Source organism: Acanthisitta chloris, unplaced genomic scaffold (assembly GCF_000695815.1).
Source record: "Acanthisitta chloris isolate BGI_N310 unplaced genomic scaffold, ASM69581v1 scaffold24378, whole genome shotgun sequence".
Lineage (NCBI taxonomy): Eukaryota > Metazoa > Chordata > Aves > Passeriformes > Acanthisittidae > Acanthisitta > Acanthisitta chloris.
In genome coordinates, this window is record NW_008689026.1 from 44,503 (window position 1) to 50,337 (window position 5,835).

Below are 5,835 nucleotides of genomic sequence, written 5' to 3' on the forward strand. Positions count from 1 at the left end.
ACTCTGAGTGTGCCTGCAGAAATCTTTCCTGATCTTTTTTTAGGAAATTTGCTCATGTTACTTCATTCTGTGCTCTTGCTTTTGTATTTCAACCCTATATACTAGTGCTGTGCTTATATAGTCATTTTCTGTAATCGTCTAGTTTATTAATACCTGTCCACTCTTTCTTAGCAACCTTTCTCTTACATCTGTCCAGAGCAGGATCTTACCAACCAAATATCTGAATGTTTTACAATATGCCTCCTTGAGGCTTATCCTCTTTATTTTGTTGCCTTCCTTCTCTTTCAATTTCCAAAAGAAGGCCATGGAAGCTGGAAGCACTTAGCTCCTCTGAAAACAAGACGTTGACCATGTTTTTATTATTCTGATCACAAGGCCAGCACTTTATCTATACAGCAAGAAGAGCTCTGGGCCTGTTTCTTCAGCATGTAGAGGCATTTTCTGCCAGACAGCACTACAGTCTGGATGCCTCTCAAGGATTCTTATCTGTGCATGATATCTGATGCAGGGTGCAGACACTGCTTTGTGAAAGTTTTCAAAAACTGGCAGCACTGCCAGCTGCTAAAGTCTCTTGTGCTTCTAGTCCCCATAAGGAGAAAACAGCCTCATATCATCAGGGTTTTCACAAATGCTACAGAGGCAGCTGACTATGTCACCCTCAGACACATTGGGTCTTGCTGGGAGACATACAACTGTCTCCATGGGTTTTTAGCTACACCCATTAAAGTGCATTTACCCAAGTACAAATGATCAATGCCAACTGCCCACAAGGTTGCACAGCTGCTACCTAATGGCAAAGATGACTTTGAAATCAACAGACTAGAGAAGACTTGTGTACGTGCTCTTTGGTGAGAAGGCACACTTAGAAGGCTTTAGGCCTTACGGTTTGAAGAGCAAAAGTTTTTTCAAGTTCTGAATTGTTTGGGTTATAAACCGATCTCAAGCCTTTCCACTGGTTCCTACATCTACAACATGTGAGATGATAGGTGTCTGAAAGTCTACAAAACTCAGCCCGTCTCTGTCTTACTTGAACAACGAGATGCTGACAGAACAACCAAAACTGAATATCAAATCAACAAGCTAATCTACATCCTTCCAGCATCACTTCCTAAAAATGTGATATAACCACATAAGAATACCACAGCCTACAGCTTACATGTCTCACACAAAACCTGAGTACCTGCAAACATTAGGGAGGGGAGACCTAAAGTTAAAATTTGCATCTTTATACTAACTGAAGAAAACATACATCTCATATTGCTTTTGTGTTCTGTCCAGAACTAGAAGCTGGATTAGCTAGGTATTACAAGGGAAAAAACCAACCCTTTAGAACATTTCTGACCAGGATGGAATATAGCAGAAAACAAAATGTCAAAATGTGTGAAGATGGTCTCCTCACATGGTCTGCAGCCCAGGCTTACCAGTTTAATAGAATTCACTATGTCAAATAATGAGTGGGTATGAAATCTTTGTCCAATTAAGTCCATGGCAAAAATCCTATTGATTTTTCTGGGGCCAGGATTTGAGTCTGGTTGAACTGTGTTCAAATGCTGACCTTTTTTAAAAAGTGGCAAATGTCATGCAGTGTTTTATACGTTGATATAGTCATATTCAGACAAATTGAAACAATTTTGGTCAGGGAGATATACATGGGGTGACTTTGCTGTCAGGTCAAAATGGGCTACTCTTCCAGTATATGCACTGGAGGTGAAAACATGGACAAAGAATACACTGCAGTGCAGGCAGAGAGTAGCCCAGGAGGGTGCTCTGTAGACCTATGGATTTTGGTATGAGAGCCCATTACTCCCTAGATCCTTGAGAGTTATATTATTCTCAGCAAGATACAATGAAGTCAAAAGCCACTCAGTAACAGAAAAGTCTCCCTGTTGAGCAGATTAGCAGAGGTCAATGCTGTTTGCTAGAGCTGAGTGGGGTTTTCTGGAACTCCAACACACCAGCACCTGGGCCCCAGATGGCTTGCTGTCTGCCAGCTGCTTAGCCCATGACCACTTGTCTTCTTCAGTGGACGGGGCAATAACAAACAGACATCCCTAGCAGTGTGCAACCTGGCTTTTGACTGTTGAGGTGTTTCTTCTGCTTTGAAATCTACACTGCTGTCTTAAAACAATACTTGACCACTTCAGCTGCTTACAGCTGAACAACGTACTCCAACTTAGAATGCCTGTTCATGCCTGACTTGTGTACGATGTGTTCTCTTTGCACTTCCTGCCAGTGTTTACAACCAGGCTGCAGCAAGAATTCAAAAGCTGGTGTGCTGTCTCTACCTCTCCACACTTTTAAAGCTTCTGCATATCCAGAACTGATGTAGGCTCTAGTGCTCTGACATTAGCTTAAGTTCAATGCATTATTTTAAGCTAATGAACAAATGAAAACTAGTATAATCTATCCCCAAGGATGAAAGGAAGAGCCAAAAGCAAATGTTGAAATATCAGAGTGATGATGTCAGTTAAACTTCTTTACAAAACAGTCAAGTGGAAAGACTGAAAATGAAGGTTGCTCTTTTACTCCAATAAAGGTCAAATAAAGAGCTAAATGCTCCTTCTCCTTCCCATCATTGCAGTACTACTAAAGATTGGACTTTTTCAAATATTTTTCTTGATACAATCAAAGATATTTGCCTTCTTTATAAAGGTTTACTGCCCTCACACTGTTAATCCTCTCTAGGCATTCAGAAAAAAAGAGGAATCTATTTCTACTAGCTTTACTAGAGCAATTCAATTTTCCCAGACCCAGAGCTAGATGAATTGTTTATGGTAACAAGTGATTCATTTAATTTAGTCTATTTTTTCCTACTTGTGACGTGACCATCACATCATCCTCACTCCTATGTTTGTAGGATTAATTGTAAATATTCACCAAAGAGATTATACAAATACATTTCAATTGATGAGTTGTTTGCAGACCAGTGTCTCTGAAAATACCCATATTGTTTTTTACACCCAAGGGTATGTGGCTGGTTGCCTAATTCACATGCCATCATTTCTGACAGAGAAACTAAAACTTTTAAAGTAGGGGAATAATGATGGTTGAACACATAATAATAATAATCTGTGTTAAAAATTGTTTACAAAATGTTTAGGCCTCCCAAATAAATTGTTACACTAGCACCTTAAATAAACATGACCCCTGGAAAACAAGAGTGAGACATGAGAATAGTCACAAATATCTTTCTTCTAGATTCAAAAGCTCTGATACTTACTAATTTGCCTTTCATCCTGCTGGGCTGGTCTGTGAAAACCTTTGTATGATATATATCATACAAAACACACATGAAACTAATCATGGAAATGTGAGTAATACTAACCAGAGGAAAATTGTCTGGACAGGCAAAATGTTATACAGAATAATGTTTTGTAAAAAACATTTACAAAATTACTTCCAGTTATGAAAGGAGGGCTGAACTAATGATTGTCTCTTTGTCATGCCATGTGAACACTTTGAAGGCTTGTGAGAATATTTCTTTAAAGCAAAAGTGTGCAAGTAGGGTGTAGAATTAGGGTTAACAGAGTCACCAACAATAATCTGTTGAAGCCATAGAAAAATGACACCAGAAAACTTAAAGTTTCTGAGGCATAAAACTAAAAGTTCAGAAATTTAATCATGAACCCTAATTTTATCATAAAACATTAATAGACTTGGGTACAAAAAAGTACTTCAATTTTAAAAACTCTCAGACTGTCCTGACATCAGCAAAACCAGAGGTTTTACATAGCTTTTAATAACATCCAAAGCTTAGTGAGATAATAAAATTTGATTGTATTTTAATATCATCTGAAAGATTATCCAACAGCTGCAATGAGCAATATGAGGTAGGACCTCTTCAGGGTCAAACTTAGTGTGTAGGAAAAGATGAGATTACTCTGGTTTCATTAGAAAGGAATCCATATGTATAGGAGGCAGCAGCAATGTGAAGTGGAAGCTGTTATACCCAGCTTTCTAATCCTAATAGTTGCCTACAGGCTCAGACATAAACTTCCTAGGTAGTTCTGGCACATGCTGTTTGGTTGTCAGTCAGTTTTGGGATAATCTGTCATTTAAAGTTTATCCTGTAAGAACAGTGCACTCAATCTGCAATCTGATGCCTGTTGTGAGCCCTTTAGCAATGGCCATGCAGGTCAGCCACAGGATACACCAGCTAAAGGACACCAAAATGCCCATTCTCAGGTCGTGCGTGTGCCTGTTGTTCATGTGATGAGCCTGTGCCATTTCATGCCATTGGCATGAAACGCTGTTTGGTCCCAAGTTGCAAGATACGTTAGGGGAGACACCTAAACATTCATCACCCAGATGGCTCCCTAATGGATTCCATGGTTTGCACCAGTAGACAGAGTGGAGACCTCTGACATAAAGCATGGAGATTTTTTCTGCTTCCTGTGTGGATGTGACTTCTAAGAAGCCATCATACGATTTTTTTTCTCCTCCCCCTCTTTAAACCAGCAAGGATTTCTATCCTCTGAACCCAACAAGGTCTTTGTAAACAGTAAACCAATTATTTTCAATTTCCTATTTAAAGAAATAATTTAAGGGAATGATTTCTTTTCTAAGAAAAAAAATCAATTAGTAAGCACTTATGACACTCACATGCATATCCAAATGAGTAAGCAGATGCTTCCTACTGTGATTTGGAAAGGGCTTCCTCCTGCTTTAGGGACTTCTCAAAGTTAAGAATCAGGGATTTTGGTCCTTAGTTCCTATGTGGAAACGTTTAAAACTCTTTCTAAGGTATTTATGATGTTTTCCTAAGCAGCCCTGCACAAACATTTCCAGTGTGCTATGACTCAGTACTTTTTTGAAGTAGCAGAAATACAATGAAAAGTCTGTTTCTCATAGTATTTTGGCAGAAAACAACTCTGTGGGCTGGTGTTGGCAATACCAGAGTCTAAGAATAGGGCACTTCTCAGGCAGAAAGTTGTTGAATTTGGACATAAGCTAGGTTTGCCTACGCGTAAAGAAGCCACTGATTCCAGGGAAAGGAGTCATTTGGAAATGCTTATCCTACAAGTTAGAGCATGCTAATGTCTACCAAAATAATTATTTCCTGTGAGGGCTACTAAGAATGAAGTAAACTCAAAGAATATGTTCCATTGTATGAGCGAGGTCGCTGGGCAGCCCTCTGACACTTCCTCAAAGGGGATCTCATTGTATGGAGCGCTCTATTCTAGTTTCAATTGTTCATAAACATGAGTAATGCTTCCTTCCAAGCTTGTGTAAATGGGAAGAACTGCAAATGTACAGTGCTTCACCATACATTTATCACGCTGATAGCAGTACTACCATCATTATGAAATGGAAGCAACACAATGCTGAAGAATTGAAAGAGTTAAAGCTTTAAAAATGAGATTGAACATGACAGCCTTAAAACCTAATATACTGAGCCCAGCTGAGGGTTCAGCTAATACACTGAACCAGGCTATCCTGGTTCTGATGAACCTAGTGGAGGTGGAAGTGTCTTCTCTAGCTAGGATTTTAGCCATAAGTACAGGCTATACAGATTGTTCTCTACAAATCAAGGCAATGCAGGCAATTCCCTGGAAACCCCAGCTACAGTATTCCCTTACTATGGGTAACATTTGACCTTCAGACCTTGCAGGCCCTCCTGTGACACTCCACCTTGCCCTCAGATAAGAAAACACAGCCCTAGCAGACTGAAATCTTTCTACTGGTATTTAGGGATCTAAGTAACTTCTCTGTACAGGCTGTAGACAGTCAAGTCTGAAAGCTGTCTTTTTGCACAAAGTTGAATTTTGAATTTGTCAGTTTAAGATTTCTAGGCCTTAAGTTCTTTGAAAGAGGCTTTGTCCTACTTAAAATAGT